Raw genomic sequence first — 21,510 nt, forward strand, 5'->3', positions numbered from 1 at the left:
ATGTCAATAAAAGTTCCTTCTTATTATATTATTTCACAGGATTTCCAACAATATAATTAAAGTGTTAATTTAACTTTTACTAAGGAACAAAGGCTGGTGAGATAAGCTGAATCTTCTGAGTCTAGGATCTCTATAAAATACCTTCTATCTTAAGAATGCTTTGATTTAGGATCCAGTGTAGGCTATTGGTTAATGCACATAGACTGTGAAAGTCAGACTGGCTGGGTTTGAATCCCAGCTCTACCATTTACTAGCTGTGTGACCTGAGCGAGTCACTTAAGCTCTCTTGCCTTAGTTTCCTTGCCTATAAAATGGGTTACTGTGAAAGCTAAACAAGTTAACATATGTAAAATATTTAGAACAGCTCCAACACATAAAAATTCTATGAAAGTTTTATTATTATTTAATAAAGTTTATTCATTCTGCCAATTTCGTCTAGGTCATAGCTTTTGTTTTCTCCGTTTTCCCCTTTACTGCTTTCTACCTATAAAAATTAACTGTATTAAAAAGGATTTCTTAAGCAAATCATTGTCTGTGACAGAAGCATACAACACTTCAAGATTCTTGTTTATTACACAAACCAGAATATCCTGTAGATCTCATCTTGCTAACATACCTGGTTTAGTCAATCTGAAACAAATGCAATTAGAAGACAATCATATGAAACAGGAGAAATATAAGTGAGTCGTGAGTAGACAAATACACCTAACCTTTACTCTATGAGAAAAATGAATTTCAGGCCTTGAAATAAACTACACAAGCAAAGAATAAGATTAGAAAGGTATTTAGATACACAGGAGACCTTCTCACATGTAAAAAACACTGATATCATATAGGTGTTAAAATCACTTTTGATAACAAATATCTTAGAAAATATTCAGAATAAAATGCAGCAGGATTAACACGGCAAAGTTTTCAGAGTCTAGTCTACATGAAAATATTAAAGGTTTTTTTGTTTAAATTCAGAATCAACAGAAAAAGTTACAACATTTGTATGAATGGGTACCAAACTAACAATGAATTTGTGAAAACACTGAGCCCCCAGTCTAGAAATTTTATAGTTCAAAAATTATATCAAATTATTTTTAAGCCTCTGTTTAATTACGGATATAAATTTGAAGTGTTATTTTATCTCAAACGTGAAGAAGCATGAAACAGCCCATTTTGCAACGAAGGGAAATAGAAACAACTATTGGGTTCTTTTCTATAAACTAAACTCATGCCTAAATTCAGTTGCCCACATTAACTATTTTGGGATTATTTGAGTTTGGGAGTTATTATTAATGGTTAGTCATTGTACAATGGAAAATACTGAACAAAATTATTTGCACAGACAGTTAAAATGACAAAGTAAACTAATGGCTTTCCTGTCCAGTTATTTCTCTTTCTTCATTTCTCAACAAGTGTTTGTTAAAATATACTATGTTCCTGGAGCACATTGTTCTCATGCTTTTTATACAAAGTTAAAAATGATATATCCTTTTTCAGGTTCACAGTCTATTACAGAAGATAAACACATAAACTGATTATTGCATGCAATGTTTTAAGTGTTGATAAAGAGGTGTGGGGAGAATTGTTTGGGATTTGGGAATGATTACTTTTATTTAGGAAGGTCTGGAAAGACTTCATACAGAAGGTAACCTAGGTACTGAAGACAGAGTAAGAGATTGCCAAGTAAATAAGAGGATGTTGTCTGTGGTTACTTTTTGAACCTTACTTTAACCAGCTGAACAATCTGAAGGAGCACGTTGACAGTCAGTCAAAACACAGTCTGAATAGACACAATTTAAGAAACAGTTAACCTTGGTTTGGTAAAGGTGGGGAAAAGTAAGCCTTCTGGGTAGCAACCAGGTTCTGGATTTTCACACCCTCTACCACTGTTATGGATTGAACTGTGTCCTCCAAAAATGTGTGTCGACTTGGCTAGGCAATGATTCCCAGTATTGTGTGGTTGTCTACCATTTTGTGATCTGATTTGATTTTCCTATGTGTTGTAAATCCTACTTCTATGATGTTAATGAGGCAGGATTAGAGGCAGTTATGTTAATGAGGCAGGACTCAATCTACAGGATTAGGTTGTATGATGAGTCAATCTCTTTTGAGATATAAAAGAGAGAATTGAGCAGAAAGGAGAGGGACTTCATGCCACTAAGAATGAAGAACCAGGAAGGGAGTGTGTCGTTTGGACCTGTGGTCCCTGTGCATAGAAGCTCCTAGACCAGGGGAAGATTTATGACAAGGACCTTCCCCAAGAGCCGACAGAGACAGAAAGCCCTCCCCTGGAGTTGTCACCCTGAGTTCAGACTTCTAGCCTCCTAGACTGCGAAAGAATAAATTCCTCTTTGTTAAAGCCATCCACTTGTGGCATATCTGTTGTAGCAGCACTAGATAACTAAGACAACCACCAAAGTCATATTCCAGGTAATTATGACCCAGAATCTACCCTCATTACAAAGATTTGTTTTTCCTGAGATTAATAGTTAAGATGTCGTCAGTAGCAAATGACAGACTATCCAACCCAAACTGGTTAATTCCATAAAGATTACAGCCAAGCAAAACCCTATGGAGCAGTTCTACTCTGTAAAATATGGAGTCTCCCCAAGTCAAGGGAAGACTCAATGGCAGCTAATAACAACAAAGCAACAACTGATATGGAACTAAAAATCTAGTTATAGGTAATGGGACCATATACATGATTGTCTAAAGCCTGGAAACTTTAGAGAGAGAAAGAGGGTACTATTAACAATCAGGCTGGGAGAACTGGTGTAAACTGAGACTGTTCTAGTCAATCTAGGCATATTGTCACACCCTATTTAAAGGACATAGGCTTCAGGCATGGTTCAAAGGAGCACTTGCTCCTCTTTTTTGTGATAGTCTTGGTTCTCTCCTCTGTGTCAAGAGGACTTCCCTCACAGTTGCAAGATGGCTGCTAGCAGTTATTTGTGCCTCACGGTTTTCCCTTCTCATCCAGTGAGAGACAGAAGGAAAATGTGTTAGTTATTCACAACCACCTAGTGAAAATCTTAAGCCTTTCTTTTCTTTTTTATCTAATTCAAAAAAAACAAACAAACCTGTTGCCTTCGAGTCAATTTCGATTCAGAGTGACCCTATAGGACAGATTAGAACTGCCCCCATGGGGTTTCCAAGGAAAAGCTGGTGGATTCGAACTGCCAGCCTTTTGGTTAGCAGCCAAGCTCGTGACCACTGCACCACCAGGACTCCACTTTTTCTAATTGGGGCATCCTTAATGCTACTTGCTAATTGGTTTAGGCTGTGGCAAGGAAGACTAGAATGGCTAAATCAGGACCCATTTGAGCTGGGAGTAAGGATGATCCCACCCAAACTTCATGATAGCTATATAATGCAATGGGGAAGAATAGAATTGGAGAGATGACCACAACACCCCCTACACGTTTTTCCAAAATAATGTAAAATTTCTAGTAAGTCTTAAATATGAAAGATCCCAGGTAATCTCTTCCAGCTTTTGTTATTTTTTTTATAACAGCTTTACTGAGATAAAGTTACAAACTATAAAATTCACCCTTTAAAACATTCAGTGGTTTTTTTAAGTATTCACAGAATTTTGCAACCTTTGCTACCTAACTTTAGAACACTTTCATCTCCTTTGTGTGATGAAAACTTCATACCCATTAGCAGTCACTCCCCCATTTCCCTCTACCCCTAGCCCCTGGCAACCACAAATTTCTATCTCTATAGATTAACCTGTCCTGGACATTTCATAAAAGTGGAATTATACAATATATGGTCTTCTGTGTCTGGTTTATTTTACTTAGGATAACGTTTTCAAGGCTCATCCATGTTGTATTATGTATCAGTACTTCATTCCTTTTTATGGCCAAACATTACATTGTATGGATATACCACATTTTGTTTATCCATTCATCAGTTGTTGGCCATTTGTGTTATTTCCATTCTTTGGCTATTATGAATAATGCTGTTACGAACATTCATGTACAGGTTTTTAAGTAGACATATGTTTTCATTTCCCTTGGGTGTATACCTAGAAGTGCTGGATTATATTGGTAACTTTATATTTAACCTCTGAGGAACTGTCAGACTCTTTTTCAGAGTGACTGCACCATTTCAAGTTCCCATCAGCAATGTACGTGGGTTCCGATTTCTCCATATCCTCATCAAAAATGTTATAGACATCCTAGAAAGCGTGAAGTGGTATCTCATTGTAATTTTGATTTGCATTTCTCTAATGGCTAATGGGAGCCCTGGTGATGGAGTGGTTAAGAGCTCAGCTGCTAATCAAAAGGTCAGCAGTTCGAATCTACCAGCCACTCCTTGGAAACCCTATGAGGCAGTTCTACTCTGTCCTATACGGTCACTATGAGTCAGAATCAACTAGACAGCAAAGAGGTTTTTTTGTTTTTTGTTTTTTTTTTTTGGTGTAGATATAAGTGGAGCCCTGGTGGTGCAGTGGCTAAGAGCTATGGCTGCTAAACAAAAGGTTAGCAGTTTGAATCCGCCAGCCGCTCCTTGAAACCCTATGGGGCCGTTCTACTCTGCCCTATGGGGTCACTATGAGTTGGAATCAACTAGGTGGCAAGTTTTGTTTTTGTTTTTTTTGTATAGATATAAGTGGAGCCCTGATGGCTCAGTATTAAGAGCTACAGCTGCTACCCAAAAGATTGGCAGTTTGAATCTACCAGTGACTCCTTGGAAACCCTATGGGGCAGTTCTGCTCTGCCCTACAGGGTTGCTGTGAGTCCTAATCAACTCGACGGCAAAAGTTTAGTTTGGTTTGGTTTGATTTAATGGCTAGTGATGTTGAGCATCTTTTCCTGTGCTTATTGGCCATAACCACAATCAGCAAAAACAGGCTTAGAATATGCACAACTGATTCTTAGTACGAATAAAACTTATCTGGTAGAAGCAGAAATGTGGATGTCATAGGTATTCATTGTGTGTTTTACAGGAAGAGTGAAGAGAGTTGATTAATCTTATGAGTCAGCTAAATGGAAGTTTGGTTAAGAAGGCCTCTATTTTGAGTGGAGGTATGTGTTTGTTGTGTATGTGTTTGTATATGCTGAGAAACTTTCTGGCTGACTATTTAAGAGACTGTTAGCAATGATTGTCTCTGAGGAGGATGACTGGAGGATGATTTGGGAGGAAGAATTACATTTCATTTTATACTCTTATACTCTGAATTTTTGCCGTGTATATATTACTTGTTTCATTAGGAATATTAGTTTTAAAAATAATCTGTATTTATCACAGCAGAGGCTACTGGTTTGTTTTGGTTCTGTTTGGACAAGCATCCCTTCTATCCCTTCTTCTGGTAAAAGATCCTGAATCTCTTGCCCCTGACCCAGGTAAGGCCAATCATATAGTACCCCATCTCCTGGGGACAGTGATTGGTGTGGGGAAGAGCACATGACCCAACTCAGGCCAGTTTTATTCCTGGGTATTTTTCTAATTGAAGCTTCTTTCTGGTTAAGAAGCTATAAAAAGAGAGTTCTGCTTCCACTTAGGGTGTAGAAAGCCTCAAGAGAACATTGCATCTACTCTAACAACATAAAAAAAGCCAGATAATCTATAAAATTTTAACTTTTCTTGAGCTGATCACAGAACTGAGGTCACAAGGCAGCCAAGTAAACTGAATTCCAGAGTGTTACAAGTTCCTCAAAGGACACACAAACTTCTTCACCTTTGGCAGAGCTTTGGAGAGAGATGTTGCTGCATAAATACAGGTAAAAGAAATTAGTTAAAATGTTAACAAATTCTTAAAGGCCAAATGCAAGTTAGCATGTCAGTTTGGAATGGCTAGGAACGCCAGAAACAAGGGGAGTTTGCCCTCACCTGAAAATTCTTTTCCATGGTCTCCACTGGGTGTTCACAAGAAAGATCGGAGGCAGGGCAGGAGACTGGCAAGAGCCCCCCTAGATGTTGCAGGCATGAAAGAGGTGATCATCTGCTAGTGAGGGGCAGACATGAAACTTCATCCAATTTTCTAGACCCTTCTGTTGTAGGAAACAAAAGCCTTAAGCCACTGAGGAGGGGCACCAAATCTTTTCACTCCCAGAGCCAGGTAAAATTCCACTGGTTCTGGGACAGAAGCAGAAGCAAAACCAGTTTGTCTCTGAAGTAGATGAAGGAAAACCTCTCACCACTAGCACAGAGGCAAAAACCCATTGCTACTGGGAGAGGAGCAGAAGCAGAAATCCTCCACCCTCAAGAAGGGGTAGGAAACCTTCTAGGGCCCAGAATTCTGCATCAAAATCAAGCAGAGGTCTTCTACCCTGAGGGAGGAGTAGGAAAGTATCTCTTGCCCAAGACCAACCATAGATTCAAAACAGAGTTTGACTGCCATGGGAAGGAGGGTCAGGAATAGGGAGAAGGGGCAAGAATACTAAGAAAATCCTACCACCAAGGCCCAGGAGGACAGAGTATAATTAAGACTGAGGTTGGCCCAGGACAACAGAGAACACCCTTGTTCCCATTATGAGACTAGCGACAGCAAATAACAACCAACAGCAGCCTACAGTTTTGAGGGGCAAGAGCACGGATAGAGATTTCCTCTGCTGCTTAGGCATACAGGGATTACTGAAAGCTGAGAGTGGAACAAGAAAATAAAGGGAAATTTTCCAGCACTGCAGGCCCCACTATAAACATAAAGTAATAGCAGCCAACTGCTGAAGGAATATGAAGGCTGGGGTGCACTGAAGGCAAGAAAAACAATAACAAAACCCAAACCCAGCTCAATTCATGACTAGACTGACTCGATCTCCTACAAAATTAGCCTGAGAGAAGAAGTATGCATAAATGCTGTTAACTCCATCTCTTCTGTTTTCCTATACACAGCGGCTAACATTAAAAAAAAAAAATTAAGAGGTATACAACAAAGCAAGATGTGAATATCCCATTACCTAGAGACAAAGCAATCAAGAGAAACACATACAGAGATGATCCATATGTTGAAACTATCCAACAGGGACTTTAAAACAACTATGATTAATATGTTAAAGGATTTAATGAAAAGGTGGAAAACATGTATAAACATGAATTTCATCAGCGAGATGGAAACTATAAAAAAGAGCCAAATGGAAATGCTAAGAAAAAAAAGTATGAAGAAATTAAGAATACCTGCAATGGGCTTAGTAGCAGACTAGACACAGCTAAGGAAAGAATTGGTGAGGTGAAGATAGGTCAGTAGAAATTGTCCAAATGGAAACATTGGTAGAAAAAAAGAATGAAAAATCTAGAAGAAAATATTCGACAGCTATGATATCAAAAAGTCTAATATATGTGTAAATGGAGTACCATAAAAAGAAAACAAAGCAGAAGAAATAATTGAGGAGAAAATGGCCAAGAATTTTCCAAAATTAATGAAAGGCAACAAGACATAGATTCAAGAATCCCAGAAAACCACAAGCAGGATAAACAATGACAACTACAACAAACCCTAGACATATCATAGTCAAACTGCTGAGAATAAAAGAGAAAGCCTTGAAGGTAGCCAGGGTAAAAATCACATACAGAGAGTAAAAAATAAGGATTACAACAATAAATAAATGAATTAATATAAGATAGATGAATTAAAGGTTATTTCTGATCAGAAACTATGTAAGCCAGAAGACAAAGGAGTGACATCTTTAAGGAATTAAACCAAGAACTCTATGTCCAATAAAAATATATTTCAAAAATAAAGGCAGACTATCTTAGTTAACTAGTGTGGCTATTACAGAAATACCACAAGTGGGTGGCTTTAACAAACAAATTTATTTTCTCCCGGTTTAGGAGGCTAGAAGTCTGAATTCAGGGCGCCGGCTCTAGCGGAAGGCTCTCTCTCTCTCTGTCCGCTCTGGTGGAAGGTCCTAGTCTCTTTTCAGCTTCTGTTCCTCCGCTCCTTGGTGATCTCATATGGCTTGGCATCTATCTTCCCCCATCTCTGCTTGCTTCTCTGTGCCTAATCTGCTCCTTTTATATCTCAAAAGTGATTGGCTTAAGACACAGCCTAGACTGATATGACCTCATTAACATAACAAAGAAAACCCATTCCTAGATGGGATTACAACCACAAGTATAGGGGTTAGGATTTACAACACATTTTGGGGGGGCACAATTCAATCCATAACACAAACTAAAGACTTTTTTTCAGAGAAATGAAAGCTGAAAGAATTTATTGCCAAAAGGTCTGCACATTAAGAAATGAGAAAGGAAGTTCTTCAGGCAGAAGAAGCATGATGCCAGATGGAAATTTGGATCTCCTCAAAGAAATGAAGGACATCTGAAATGAGAAAAATTAAGGTAAATAAAAAAGACTTTTTTATTATTATTATTTTCAATCACTTTATAAGAAGATATATGTCCATAAGACCACAACGGCTGCTCAGCTTTATTGGAGAAGTCTGAAAAGATAAGGCCAATACAGAGTAAAGAAGCAGGTTATCAGAGATAGGAGGGGAGAGAGCACTAACAGCAGTCAAGTGCTTTGTTCCAGTGACCCTTAAGACAAACGCCATTCCTGTCTTTCCCGTGATTTTGTAATATGAGCTTATAAATTCTCCTTTTTGCTTGATCTAGCATGAGTTGAATTTCTACCCCTTTTAAAAAAATTTTTTATTGTGACAAAATATATATAACAAAAAATTGCCATTTTAACCATTTCTTTTTTAGTGTATAATTCAGTGGCATTAATTACATTTACCATGCTCTGCAACTATCACCACTATCTAGCTGCAAAAAGTTTTCATCATCCCAAACAGAAACTCAGTTCCCCTTAAGCAATAATTCCCCATTCCCCCCACCCTCCAGCCACTGGCAACTACTAATAAACTTTCGTCTCTACATATTTGCCTATTCTAGCTATTTCACATAAGTAGGATCATATAATATTTATCCTTTTGTGTCTGAATTATTTCAATCAGCATAATATTTTCAAGGTTCATCCATGTCTTAGCATGTATCAGAACTTGATTTCCCTTTGTGGCTGAAAATATTCCACTGTATGTCTATACTCATTTTGTTTACCCTTTCATCTGTTGATGGACACCTTGGGCTGTTTTCATCTTTTGGCTATTGTGAATAACGCTGCAGTGAACACTGGTGTACAAATATCTGCTTGCGTCCCGGCTTTCAGGCCTTTTGGGTATATACCTAGGAATGGAATTACTGGGTCATATGGTAATTCTGGAGCCCTGGTGACGAAGTGGTTAAGAGCTCAGGCTGCTAACCAAAAGGTTGGCAATTCGAATCCGCCAGCTGCTCCTTGGAAACCCTATGGGGCAGTTCTATTCTGTCCTATAGGGTTGCTATGAGTCAGAATCAACTTGACAGCACACAACGACATGGTAATTCTGTATTTACCTTTTTGAAGAACTACCAAATTGTTTTTCACAGCAGCTGCACCATTTTACATTCATACTAGCAATGTGTGAGGGTTCCAATCTCTTCACATCCTTGCCAGCACTTGTTATTTTCCATTTTCTGATAATAGCCATCCTAGTGGGTATAAAGTGGTATCTCATTGTGATTTTTATTCACATTTCCCTAATGACAAATTATGTCGAACATCTTTTCATGTGGTTATTGGCCGCCTGTGCATCTTCTTTGATGAAATGTCTACTGAAGTCCTTTGCCCATTTTTTAACTTGGTTGTTTGTCTTTTTGTTGTTGAGTTGTAGGACTTCTTTATATATTCTGGATATTAAACCTTTATCAGATATGAGGTTGCAATTATTTTCTCCTATTCTGTAGGTTGTCTTTTCTCTGTCACTTTTAACCAAAGATTGTCCAACTCATTGTCCAAATAGGGTATATATTTGTAACAGGGTGACTTTGAGTGACTCTAGACCCTAAGACTTTTGAATACTCTGTAAAAGGAGACTGAAAAGGAGCCAAGCTAAGTTATACATAGACTCAGAGATGGCCCAGCTCTTGGATTATCAGACTACCATACTGAACCTAAAGAGGGCACTGGCTTCACAAATATGACTTATTTAAGATTAAATAACTTGTATCTTAGAAAAAGTACTGATTATAGATACTGTGTGCTTGTTAGAAAATGTACTGATTACAGACAGTGGGGTTTGTGTCTTGTTGGTTCCATAGAACCAGATCACATGCCTATGGGTTCATTTTCCTGAGGGTAAAACACGTCTCACTGGCAATTATCTTAGGAAAAGGTCTATTTTGAGACAAAAAACAAGGACACAGAGGACTTAGGTGGATTTTAAAATGAACTAAGAGGAAAAACAACTCTTCTTTCTGAGGCTAGAGGGCCAGTTTGGCCTGAACTCTGAGGTTGGATGTACCAGGAGTGATTCCAGTAGTAGAGTTGTGAGCCAATCCTGTGGCCATGAGGCAATAGAGAAGCAAAGCAAGGGTTTGACCCTATCTGGAAGGAATCTCAGGACAGATATAGGCTTGTGTGATTGTTTTAAATTGTTCTTATTATTGTACTCCCTGAACCATTAGTTATGTCCCATTGAAAGTTATAGTCTGGTCTCCTCTGAGCTGTGGTAAATCAAGGGAAAAGCCTATTCTACACCTTAGAAAAAGTGGGCCTTACCTTGAGGGTCTGCTGGTGGTAGCAGAAGAGAACACTGAAGATCAGGATGAGCTTGTTCCTGAGTATACACGAGGCAACGCCCTGGGGAATGCTCAGGAGTTGATAAGGAACACACCAAGGGGTGGATGTCTTAGTCTGAATGTCCCTGAAAGCAAAATTTGAGACAGGGACTTGGATGCAGGGAGTTTATTTGGGAGATAATGCCAGAGAGCAAGAGGGAGGGAGCAGATACAGTGAGACAAAGCAGGCTTATGTGTATAGACCCATGCTGTCGATTCTGACTCACATAACCCTACAGGACAGAGTAGAACTGCCCCACAAGGTTTTCAAGGCTGTAATTGTTACGGAAGCAGACTGCCACATCTTTCTCCCACAGAGCAGCTGGTGGGTTTAAACTGCCAACCTTTCAGTTAGCAGCTGAGAGCTTAACCACTGTACCACCAGGGCTTCGCTTATGTGTATGTTTTTGGGTGCCATCGAGTTAGTTCCGACTTACAGTGACCCTATAGGACAGAGTTGAACTGCCCTATGGGGTCTCCAAGGCTGTACTCTTTACGGAAGCAGATCGCCACATCTTTCTTTCGCAGAAAAGCTGGTGGGTTCGAACTGCCGACCTTTTGGTTAGCAGTCAAGTGCTTAACCACTGTGCTACCAGGGCTCCTTGCTTATATGTATAGTAGGGTAAAATTTGATTTTAAACACTGTATTTTTTTTCTCTCCTCTTTGCCCAGACCATTCTCCCCACTATCCAAACAACAGAAGAGATTTTTTACAAGCACACACTCACAAAGGGGTTGAATTATTTGGATTTTGAGCTTTTGAGTAGATCTTATAAATCTGCAGTGGATATAATAACCTTGAAAGTCATGGTTTTCAACTTCATGAGCCTGATACTTAAGAAAGAAAAGGATAAAAACTTGGCTTTAAAAAGCAAGGGCAAAACTGGAGGACTCAAAACATAGAGTTTTATTATAAAACTTTTGGATCAATGTGGCATCAATGAGGGTTAATGTAAGAGAATAAAGGTTCCACCCACAGAGAATAAAGGTTTGACTGGCAGAGAAAGGAGGGGATGTGATTAGACCTTAGATACTTCCTGAGTGCCTGGTAGCATTAACGAGATTCGAGAACCCAGAAAATGCAAGCCTCATAAAGAAGCGAAGAGTCCAGTGTAGGGCATAAAGAGATAGCTGAATAGGCAGAGGGGCTGAGGACTGCCAAAACCAAAAAAACCCGTTACCATCAAGTTGATTCTGACTCATAGCGACCCTACAGAGCAGGATAGAACTGCCCCACAGGGTTTCCAAGGCCACATCTTTCTCCCATGGAGCAGCTGGTGGGTTTGAACCTCCGACCTTTCAGTTAGCAGCTGAGCGCTTTAATCACTGTGCCTCCAGGGCTCCTTAGAACTGCCCAGCCTCCCCTTAATCCTACTCTCCCCAATTGTTGTTGTTAGGTGTCATCAAGTCGGTTCCAACTCAGAGTGACCCTATGCGCCACAGAATGAAACACTTGTTGGTCCTGCACCATGATCACAATCGTTGTTATGCTGGAGCCCATTGTTGCAGCCAATGTGTCAGTCCATCTCGTTGAGGGTCTTCCTCTTTTTTGCTGACCCTCTACTTTACCAAGCATGATGTCCTTCTCCAGGGACTGATCCCTCCCGACAATACGTCCAAAGTATGTAAGACGTAGTCTCAACATCCTTCCAAGGAGCATTCTGGTTGCACTTCTTCCAAGACAGATTTGTTCATTCTTTTGGCAGTCTGTGGTATATTCAATATTCTTTGCCAATATCACAATTCAAAGGTGTCAATTATTCTTTGGTCTTCCTTATTCATTGTCCAGTTTTCGCATGCATATGATGCGATGGATAATACCACGGCTTGGGTCAGGCGCACCTTAGTCATCAAGGTGACATCTTTGCTTTTCAACACTTTAAAGGGTCTTTTGCAGCAGATTTGCCCAGTGCAATGTGTCTTTTGATTTCCTGACTGCTGCTTCCATGAGTGTTGATTGTGGATCCAAATATAATGAAATCCTTGACAACTTCCATCTTTTCTCTGTTTATCATTTTGTTGCTTATTGGTCCAGTTGTGAGGATTTTTGTTTTCTTTATGTTAAAGTTTAATCCATACTGAAGGCTGTGGTCTTTGATCTTCACCAGTAAATGCTTCAAGTCCTCTTCACTTTCAGCAAGCAAAGTTGTGTCATTTGCATACTGCAGGTTGTTAATGAGTGTCTTAGGCTGGGTTCTCTAGAGAAGGAAAACCAGTAAAGCGTATAAATATATATAGAGAGAGAGATTATATCAAGGAAACAACTCACGTGATTGTAGAGGCTAGAATGTCCCAAGTCCGTGGATCAGGGTAGAGGCCTTTCCCAAGTCACACAACCAAAGAAGCTGACAAGCCCAAGATCGGCAGGTCAGAGAGCAAGGCCTCCACTCACAGGCTGTGCAGATTGACGAATCCCAGGTTTAGCAGATAAGCTGACAGCTCAAGTCCCAAGAACAGGAGATGAGATGACAAGAAACAGCTGCAGGATCCAGAGAGAGCAAAAAGTCAGAACGTCTGCTTATATTCAGATGCAGGCCACACCCCCAAGGAGACTCCCTTTCATCTGACTGGCTACTCACAGTATATTCCATCATGGGAGTGATTACATTAAAACACTGAGAATCATGGCCCAGCCAAGCTGACACACAATCTTAACCATCACAATGAGTTTCCCACCAATCATTCCACTACATTCTTCTTCATATAATCCAGCTTTACAGATTATTTGCTCAGCATACAGATTGAATAAATATGGTGAAAGGATACAACTCTGACACATACCTTTCCTTATTTAAAACCAGGCAGTATCCCCTTCTTCTGTTCAAACGACTGCTTCTGCGTCTATGTACAGGTTCCACACAAGCACAATTAAGTGTTCTGGAATTCCCATCCTTTGCAATGTTATCCACAATTGTTATGATCCACACAGTTGAATGCCTTTGTGTAGTTAATAAAACACAGGTAAACATATTTCTGCTATTCTCTGCTTTCAGCCAAGATCCATCTGTCTTAGCAATGATAGCCCTCATTCCACATCTGAATCTGGCTTGAATTTCTGGCAGTTTCCTGTCGATGTACTGCTGCAACCGTTTTTGAATGATCTTCAGCAAAATTTTACTTGCATGTGATATTAATGATATTGTTTGATAATTTCCGCATTCGGTTGGATCACCTTTCTATGGAATGGGCATGAATATGGATCTCTTCCAGTCGGTTGGTCAGGTAGCTGTCTTCCAAACTTTTTAGCATAGACAAGTGAGCACCTCCAGGGCTGCATATGTTTGTTGAAAAATCTCAACTGGTATTCTGTCAATTCCTGGAGCCTTGTTTTTCACCACTGCCTTCAATGCAGCTTTGACTTCTTCCTTCAATACCATCGGTTCTTGATCATATGCTACCTCCTGAAATGGTTGGTTGTTGAACAATTCTTTTTGGTACAGTGACTCTGTATATTCTTTTTATCTTCTATTGATGCTTCCTGTGTCGTTCAATATTTTGCCCATAAACCCAAAACCCAAATCTGTTGTTGTTGAGTCAATTCCAACTCATAGTGACCCTATAGGACAGAGTAGAACTGCCCCATAGGGTTTCCAAGGAGCGGCTGGTGGATTCGAACTGCCAACCTTTTGGTTAGCAGTCGAGCTCTTAAGCACTGTGCCACCAATTGCAACTCAAGGCTTGAATTTTTTCTTCAGTTCATTCAGCTTGAGAAATGCCAAGCGTGCTCTTTTCTTTTGGTTTGCTAACTTCAGGTCTTTGCACATTTAATTATAATACTTTACTTTGTCTTCTCAAGCTGCCCTTCGAAATCTTCTGTTCAGCTTTTTTACTTCATCATTGCTTCCATTCGCTTTAGCTACTGTACATTCAAGAGCAAGTTTCAGAGTCTTTTCTGACATCCATTTTAGTCTTTTCTTTCTTTCCTGTCTTTTTAATGACCTCTTGCTTTCTTCATATATGATGTTCTTGAAGTCATCCCACAACTCTTCTGGTCTTGGGTCATCAGCGTTCAATGCGTCAAATCGATTCTGAGATGGTCTCTAAATGCAGGTGGGATATACTCAAGGTCATATTTTGGTTCTCATGGACTTGTTTTAATTATCTTCAGCTTCAACTTAAACTTGCAATATGAGCAAATGATGGTCTGTTCCACAATCAGCCCCTGGTCTTGTTCTGACTGATGATATTGGGCTTTGCCATCATCCCTTTCCACAGATGTAGTCGATTTGATTCCTGTGTTTTCCATCTGGTGAGGTCCACAGGTAGTCTCTGTTTATGTTGTTGAAAAAAGGTATTTGCAATGAATAAGTCATTGGCATTGCGAAATTCCATCATGCAATCTCTGGTGTCATTTCTATTACCAAGACCATATTTTCCAACTACTGATCCTTCTTTGTTTCCAACTTTCACATTACAATCCCCAGTAATTACCAATGCATCTTGATTGCATGTTTGATCAATTTCAGACTGCAGAAGTTGGTAAAAATCTTCAATTTCTTCATCTTTGGCATTGAGGTTGGTGGGTAAATTTGAATAATAGTTGTATTAACTGGTATTCCTTGCAGGCATATGGATATTATCCTATCACTGACAGCCTTGTACTTCATAATAGATCTGAAAATGTTCTTTTTGACAATGAATGTGATCTCATTCCTTTTCAATTTGTCATTCCTGGCATAGTAGACCATATGACTGTCTGATTCAAAGTGGCCAATACCAGTTCATTTCAGTTTACTAATGCCTAGAATATCAATCTTTATATGTTCCATTTCATTTCTGACAATTTTCAGTTTTCCTAGATTCATACTTGGTACATTCCATGTTCCAATTATTAATGGATGTTTGCAGCTGTTTCTTCTCATTTTGAGTTGTGCCACATCAGCAAATGAAGGTCCCAAAACCTTTACTCCATCCATGTCATTAAGGTCGACTCTACTTTGAGGAGGCAGCTCTTCCCCAGTCATTTTGTGAGTGCCTTCCAACCCAAGGGGTGCATCTTCCGGCACTACGTCAGACAACGTTCAGCTGCTTTTCATAAGGTTTTCACTCGCCAATTTTTTCAAGAAGTAGACTGCCAAGTCCTTCTTCTTAGTCTTTCTTAGTCTGGAAGCTCCACTGAAACCTGTCCACCATGGGTGATCCTGCTGGTATTTGAAATACCAGTGGCATAGCTTCTAGCATCACAGCAACATGCAAGCCGCCACAGTAGGACAAACTGACACACGGGTGAGGTGCATGTGAATAACTTCCAAAAGTATACTAGGTAATAAACTCAGGAATGGGCCTTAGATAATTAGGTTTCAAGTATTTGGATTGAATCTGTTGAAGCAATGATTGGTACCAATCCAATCTTCCTTCCTCCAGCTGCTCTTTTAGATATAAATGGAATGCGCTGGCAGAATTCTTCCCACTCTTTTGTGGGGCCACAAGGACCTTCCCAACATGATTTATATCTAATTTAAACCCTATCTCAGCTGTAGTCTCCTTGATCCTTGAGAGCTAAATAAAACTGACTCAACTTTCCTAATCCCATGGCCTGCAAGAGTTCAGAGCCTTTTCTAAGATTTCTGCACAGTCCATGGGGTTTATATTTCATAGCCTCTTCTTCATCCTCTGGTCCATTTTCCATTCTCATCAGGTCAATCTGTACATGAAATTCAGCCCCTCCACTGGTTTCCACACAAACCACCATTCACACAAGTAGAATTTATTTAAGAGCAGGGGTTTACGAGAAGAGATTACATCACACAGAACACATTAACAAACAAACAAACCCCGTTGCCATTGAGTTGATTCACATTAAATAACTTCAAAAGTCACTTTAGATACTCCAGCTGTAAAAAGTCTTTTTGGTGCCCCTACCCATTCCCTGATTCAGGGGTCTCTTATCTTGGTCAACCCCTCCACCCGCCTGCAGAACCCAGTCTTAGGCTTTACTAGGTTCTCTCTTTCTCCTTTCTCTTCACCATCAACTGTTCTCTCATCTCTTACTGCCACCCATCTTCTCCAGATAAACACATTCTTCTATCTGACTAGGGCAGCTAGGTTGGTCCCTTAAGCCTGATCACCAGCTGGACACACAGCTCTTAGGGTCTTATCTTCTATCCCAAACAGATTTGAGGCATTTTCTCCCCCTAAGTTTTCTCCCTTAGAGGAATTTGGGTGCCAATTGTTAGTATAATATTTTCTCTACCTTTTTGTAAAAATTTCTCAGGGTTAGAGAGAGGCCTGAAGCAAAGAGGATGGCCTCATTTTCCTCACCCCCATCTAAGCTTAGCCACCAGACTGCCTTTCTCCCCTTCTCACTAATCCTCCCCTGTAACCTGTGGAGAAGAGAGAGGAAATGAAAAAAAGGGATGCTATGAGGACTGTTTAGAGAGGCACTCAGAGGAAGGTAGTGCTCATGACTTGGGAAAGAAATTATAACTAGAATAGGAGACAGAAAGTGTGTTGCTCCTCCTTGCTTCATGTGACCCCCTTTTTTTTCCCTCTCACCCATTTCTCCAGCAGTATTTGTGGTCCTGAACAGTATCTGTTGTCCTTGGGTTTGCATAGGTTCCAGACTGATCCTATTTTTAATTAAAATTCCTATATTTTGCTCATCATGGATTTTTTGCATTAATTTTTATATATAACAGCCTTATTGAGATATCATTCACATACCATAAAATTCATTCTTGTATGTGTACAATTCAGTGGTTTTTAGTATATTCACAGAATTGTGCAAGCATCGTCACTATCTAATTTTAAACTATTTTCATCACCCAAAGAATTAATTTTTATTTCTAAAAATATTACAGTAAATATTATTTATCTTGACTACTAAATTTTTCAGCATCCCCTTATATTTTTTGCCCAAAGCAATCATCATTCATCTCACCCTAGCTTTGTCCTTCTGGGCTTCCCTGGCAGATGTAGTTTTGGGCGTTTTCTGCCTTCAGTGACTCTAATTAACCCAAGTACTTGTCAGCACAACAGGTTAAAAACAAAAGCATCTGTTGAAGAAGGAAATGGGACTAATATTTACTGACTCCCTCTGCTGGGACATGTGTTTAGTATGTATATACTATTTAATTTTATGACTACATATACAGAAGACATTATTGTACTATTTTACAGATGGGGAAGCTGAGACTCAGAGAAGTTAAGCAACTTGCCCAGGGTCATACAGTGAGAGATGGAGACAAGGTTTAAAGAGACATCTATTTGATTCTAAATTGTGTGTTCTTTTCCATTGTTCTACTTTCTGAGCAATAACAACAATAACCTTTGGAAGCAAAGAAAGCAGATAGGAAATATCAGACAAATTTAAAGGGTTCAGAAAATTATTTCCTCTAAGTTTTCTTAGGGCAAGGGGATGGGATGTGAAGCCAAATTAAGAAGGCAGAAAAGGTGGGAGATTTGGTAATTTTCTATTTCTAAGACACAAAGCTTCATAATTTGGAAAGACCAGAGTTCCTTCCTGGGATAAACATTGATGCATTAAAATATTTTTCTGCACTTCCTGATACCTTTTTTTTAGTCCATTATCCATTTGAATGTGTATTTCAAAGTACTTGTAAAAGTCATGATTTCTCATCTTTCAGTTTTCATTGGAACTCAGGCAGCATATTTATGATTTTTCCCGTATTCCACATTATGTTGTAGTAGATCTTTATCTTTGCCTAATTAACTTCACAAAGAATGCCTATATTTAGTTCAGATGCTAAGTTCAGGGTTGCACAGACTGAGCTAAATAAAGATAGCCCCACAGCAGTGAAGTGAATGACTTAATATGGCCCTTCTAGCCATAGTCTTTGTAACTGCCACCAAATGACTGGCTAGGACTATGCGAAAGAGGCACATGTGGTCCACCAAGGAGATTGGATAGCTTTCTAATAATGTAAATAAGATGCATGGCACTCTGTGGGAGTGGGACCATGCAAATAAGATGTATGGAACCCTAACAGGGGATTGGTCAGTTTTTCCATCCCACTAGGCTTAAAATGAGCCATCCCAGAAGTGGGAAGAGAGGATCTCACCACCACCAAGAAAGAAGAGCCAGGAGTGGAGCATGTCCTTTGGACCCATGATCCCTGCACTGAGAACTTCTTAGACCCAGGAGACAGAGACAGAGAGAGCTGTAACATTGGAGACAGTGAGAGACAGCAAGAAGCAGCAGCAGAGAAACGGCGGCAGCAGAGGCAGCAGAACCAGGAGACAAGCAGGAGACCAGCAGGAGACTGGCAGGAGATGGTGCAGTGGGCTTCCTGGCCCACAGAGAGAGAAAGCTGAATGCCTTTAGGCAGGAAACTTGCTGGTGGAGTAGGGTGCTTCCAGGCACTTTGTGGAGCTAGGTTTGCCAACCCAAGGAGCTTGAGTTGAGTGCCTTCTGGCCGAGGCTTACTGGCGGAGTAGGGTGCCTCTGGGCAGTGATCAAGGAAGCTAAAAGAGATTTGTAACACTTGCCCAAGCAGGACAGAGGCCAGGCCAAGGGGCCAAGGGCCAGAGAGAGACTTGCCTGTGGACACAGCTGGGAAGAGGCTGCCCTGATGGAAGAACTGTATCCTGAGTGCTCCTGAACCTAAATTGTAACCTGTTACTTTCCTAATAAACCCCATAATCATGAGTATTGTCTGTGAGTTCTGTGTGGCCATTGCAACAAATCATCAAACCCAGCAGAAAAGTAGAGAGTGCCATGGGAGGGATGGTTGGTGTCAGAAATTAGTAAAAAGTTTGGAAGGAGGAGGCATGTCTGACCTCTGCCTCATAGGAATCAGCCTTGGTCTGTTGATCTTGATTCTCCTTCCTCCTTGTGAAATTAAAGGAGGTCAGATGCCCGTGCCATGCCATTTTTACACCCACTCACAAAAAGGTTACTGTGGGTTGTTCAGAGAAACTCAAGCCAGTAAAATGCAAGCTGATCATGATGCCATTTTACCTTGAGTAGGATCCCAGACCTTCCTGAGACTCAAATTCCTCTTCTCTAAAATAAAAGGGGACTGGACCAGCACAGTTTTTCTCAGTTAGATGAGGAAAGAATGGCATCCAAGTGATCAAAGGAGCCTTTTTTAAACTTTCTGGAACCTAAACACTCTCATCCCCACCCTCAATCAGTCTCAGATTCTGTTATTCTTACTATCCCTTCCTCCATCATCCTGAAGGAGAACCACCAGGTAGAACATCTCTAAGGATCTTTCCAGATCTAACATTATATGGGTCTACAACTTTCCAGGACAGAAGTGAATAAAATATTAATACTATATATAAACAAAGAGGTCCAAGTGTCATGTGGCACAGACTCAGATGCTGAGAGGGTGACCACACAAATCCCCCAGGGTAGACACATCTTGGATGTCCCCTTACCTCTGGGCTCTAGAAGAACACATTGGAGGCCATGACCACGGCATAACTGAGGAAGCACTGTGTTGGAGTCTCATTGACCCGCTTGTTTTTTAGGCATGACAAACCCAAAGGGAGAGGACTAAAGGTCTTCTTTTATTCACAGTTAGCCTGCTCTGAGCCATAGCTTAGTATACCTTCCTGGTCACTGAAAACAATGGAAACAGGATAAGCAGGTCAGACAGAAAACCTGAGTAATGTTGACTTGGCTTTGCTTCTTGTAGGGTCTTACTGTTGCCCTGGGGCCCACACCATACACACACTTACCAAGCATACACATCTGCCATAAACATGTATTCATTGATCTACCACCTGCCAACAAGCTAGAGCTCCATCCACTACCCATACACACTGTCCTAGCACACGCACACACACACACACACTTTCTCTCATACCTTGTCCAAACATAAACATATAATCTGTCCACACACAAATACCCATAAACCCATTAGCCACCATATAAGACAGAGTAGAACTGCCCCATAGGGTTTCCAAGGATGTACTCTTTATGGAAGCAGACTGCCATATCTTTCTACCATGAAGCCGCTGGTGGGTTCGGTTAGCAGTCGAGCACTTAACCACTGTGCAGCCAGGGCTCCTTCCACACACAAATAACTTTTTCAAAAACATAACTTATCCATAAATAGGCATAAATGTCCCAAAGCTACTTTCTCTCTCTCATAAACACATACTTACACCCTAGCTACTCATCCACTCCCATGCAAACCCATACACACACTGTATCCAATCCCCACCTCCTGTACATATGCTGTCCATATACATCCATATACTTTGTCCTCACCACTTCATCCACATCACACACTTGGTTGCCACCAACCCTTTCTCTCATACACACTCACACAAAAAACACAATCACCCTCAGTCCATTCACCTGTACTTATTCCTCTCCTTCATTACACACCATACCTACTTCCAACCCCAGGCTAACCCTGATCACATATACGTATACATACACCCTTTGCCTCACCATTCTGTCCACATTACACACTTAGTTTCCACCAACCGTTTTTATTCTTGCACACACATACATGCATACACACACGAACACACACGCACTCATACCCTTTTCCTACCAGCCTTCATATCTGACACATATCCTGAGCCACCACATATTCCCCACCCTGACCCCATGCACATCACAAATCCTTTCTACCTCCCCACCACCACCACCCGACACCCATGCACTGCTCAGATAAGCACAATGACCTCACCCCAAATACCTCTCCCTCTGCCTAAGATACTACGACATTTAAAGAATGGAGAGATATATAAGGTTTTCAGGTTTTGGGGGTGTTGAGAGGTGGTTATGCTTACCATACTTACAAGTATTTTTTTCTTTCAAATCAAAGGATTAGTTTGGGGTTTCCATTAGTAACTGTCTTTCTGGGTAACATAACATTTCTCCCATGGACATGTAATCAGCTACCACACATTTTTATAACTCGTTTAACTGTTACAATGTGTCCCTTTTGAAAGAGGCCAAGGAAAGCCTGGCCACACACAGACACA

This window comes from Trichechus manatus, unplaced genomic scaffold, assembly GCF_000243295.1.
Source record: "Trichechus manatus latirostris isolate Lorelei unplaced genomic scaffold, TriManLat1.0 scaffold00016, whole genome shotgun sequence".
NCBI classification, from domain to species: domain Eukaryota; kingdom Metazoa; phylum Chordata; class Mammalia; order Sirenia; family Trichechidae; genus Trichechus; species Trichechus manatus.